This window comes from Lissotriton helveticus, chromosome 5_1 (genome assembly GCF_964261635.1).
Source record: "Lissotriton helveticus chromosome 5_1, aLisHel1.1, whole genome shotgun sequence".
NCBI lineage: Eukaryota > Metazoa > Chordata > Amphibia > Caudata > Salamandridae > Lissotriton > Lissotriton helveticus.
This window is the reverse complement of record NC_136065.1, coordinates 1,161,367,319-1,161,369,783: the sequence shown is the minus strand read 5'-3', so window position 1 is coordinate 1,161,369,783 and position 2,465 is coordinate 1,161,367,319. Positions and strand designations below refer to the sequence as shown.

The 2,465-nt window shown below is 40.8% G+C and overlaps 1 long non-coding RNA gene across 1 annotated transcript; it reads right to left on the bottom strand.

Moving 5' to 3' along the window:
• Window positions 1-819: 819 nt before the first annotated feature.
• Window positions 820-2,241, bottom strand: LOC144753523 (uncharacterized). Its single transcript, XR_013594400.1, has 3 exons — window positions 2,162-2,241; window positions 1,986-2,074; window positions 820-1,212 (listed from the first exon to the last, which is right to left on the bottom strand). It is a non-coding gene; the product is annotated as an uncharacterized LOC144753523 (long non-coding RNA).
• Between the last annotated feature and the right edge of the window lie 224 nt (window positions 2,242-2,465).

Sequence of the window (2,465 nt, the reverse complement as noted above, 5' to 3'; positions counted from 1 at the left end):
TGGCAGTGTTGCAGGGGTTATCATTCCTGAGACAACGGTGAATGGCCAACCGTGGGAATATTTGGTGGGAGGCCTTATTGGAATGTATAGTGGATGGACTGGTCAGTCTGCCACTCCAGCATTTTCCCAGTGGATGGCAGGCCACGGGCTGCTCTCAGACTTGGACGGGCTGCCATCTCAAAAGGCTATATAGTCCTCTTCCAATTGTTTCTTCCTGCAGTGTGGGGTTGGTTTGGATATTTTTGCAGGGCTGACTCTAGTTTTTAAACTGGCCGTGGAACCTACATCATGCAAAAACCAGTTTAGCATTGGCTAGTTTTGGATCCGTTTTCTCTTTAGAAGGGCAGGAGTCCCACGTTCAGCTTACATTATTGATGGCACATGTGGTTTTTCCTAAAATCTATCATACATCAATGTATAAGAGTGCCTGGCATGACTGAAGCTTTTGGCACAGGTGTTTAAAAACCGCAAGAAGATTTCGTATTCAGTGACCTAGGTAAGGTGTTGATTGTGAGAATTTGAAGCAGTATGTCAATTTGTTGGCCCTAGACTGCCAGAAGTTGAAGAGTTCAAAGAGAGTACTTGAGCGTAGTTCTGTTGAGAGGGAGGCGACTGATCGACACAGCCTGTTTTATATACTAGATGCATTTTTTTAACTGGTACTCTGTTATGAGGGTGAGTTTCAACCATTCCTGCTTTTAAGTCCGTAGTGCCAAGCAAGGTGGGACTTATAGGCCCATATTTATATTGGAGTGATATAGACAAAGTGGTCCCAAGTACTATCGATAGATATTATCTTAAATGACTTCAAAAGAAGAGTATCACAACATTGTTTTTAATCACAACGTGTACAGTAGAACAAAATTCATAAAATACATCAATAATTGATCACAATAAATGCCCCTGATGGAATGGGAAGGGAAGGTAGTGAGTGAAAAGTGAGGAAACTATACAAACGATGAAACACTGGTCATTATGACCTCAATAAAAAATTAGTGATAATTGGTTATGAAAAACTAAATATAACAATTCATAAAACAATTACTTCAATAAACTCATGCCCCATGGAAACAGAATCATAAATGATATATCAAGATAGAGGCTGGGCAAGGGAAGGAAGTGTCGACGTTTCGACCCAAATCAATGCAGGTGTACGATGGAACCTTGCTCGAGGGTCTTCATCAGGACAAGGACGGACAAGGGGCAAGAAATCTGCATAAAAAATTATTTTATCAAAGTTAATAATGGTCCAGCTGATCCATAGATCTAAAAATATTTCGCAAGGTCAGAGAGAGAGTGAGTTACCCTGAGAGCACTATTAGTGAGCTAAAGGCAATTCAAGGAATATATCAAATGTCAAAAAGAGGTAAGCGAGACATCACAAGATGAAAACAGTGTCACGGGCCCAGCCTATATCAATAGATGAAATACCACACAGATAATATTGTGGTTTGCTACATCAATGTAAACAGTGTCAGACTTTGCAGTTCATTGTAAGACCTAAGCAACGATCTTACATTGGTGAAAATATTTTGAAGCTTACTGAAAAAGACAACAGTAAACGGTGTTCACTATTGTTCAATGTACCTGTCGAGTGAATGACTCCAGTTATCAAGGAGCAATATCTGGTGTGTGTAATTGTCAGCATAAAGCTCATAACATTATTTACCTCATAAATCAAGTAGTTTTGCGTTAAAACGATGGGGAAACCGCCATGAAGGTCGGATCCTGCAAAAAGTGGATTGACGAGAGGGTCACAACTCGGTACAATACAGAAATTATTTGGGAAAAGCAGGTAACAAAACCAACACTAGCGTACCTGCGATATCAGAAAAGGCCACTAGCCTGGGACGGTTTCTGTACAGTGATGTTTCAGTAGACAGAGTCCGCTTTCTATAAATCATTAAAAAAAACAAAAAAAACAACTTAGTAACCCCAAAGCAAGGCCAAATTATTACCTGTATTAAACGATTGTGAAAGCATACCTGATATACTGGTAGCGTGGGACTCTGGTTAATGTAGTTGGAAAGTGTGGCGACCGATATTACCACAGCCTCAGAGAGACGTCCAATTCCTAAAATAAATGCATGGCTGTTCGTAACTACTTTAAAGAGATACTCCCCAAACGCCGTGATTCATTAAAGGCTCACAAGGTGCATACCTTGGGAAAAGATTTCCCGGGCTCCCAGGGGGGTCCGCTACGTGAGTTTAAGATTTCCAAGGTTGATAGCAGCCGCGTAATCAATATCTGAAAGTGGAAGGGGGCCAACAGATGTTTACTCGCACCCCAATCTAATACAGATACTGATTACTTTCGTGAAAAAACGTTAGAGAGCGGTTTCCTTCCTGAGCACAAGGATTTTCAAGGCTCGTAAAAATGTCAACGCGATCCACGCTAGTCAGATATTATGATTCGAAGTGGATATTAAGTAAATTCCTACAAACGCGGAGATACAATCACGTGA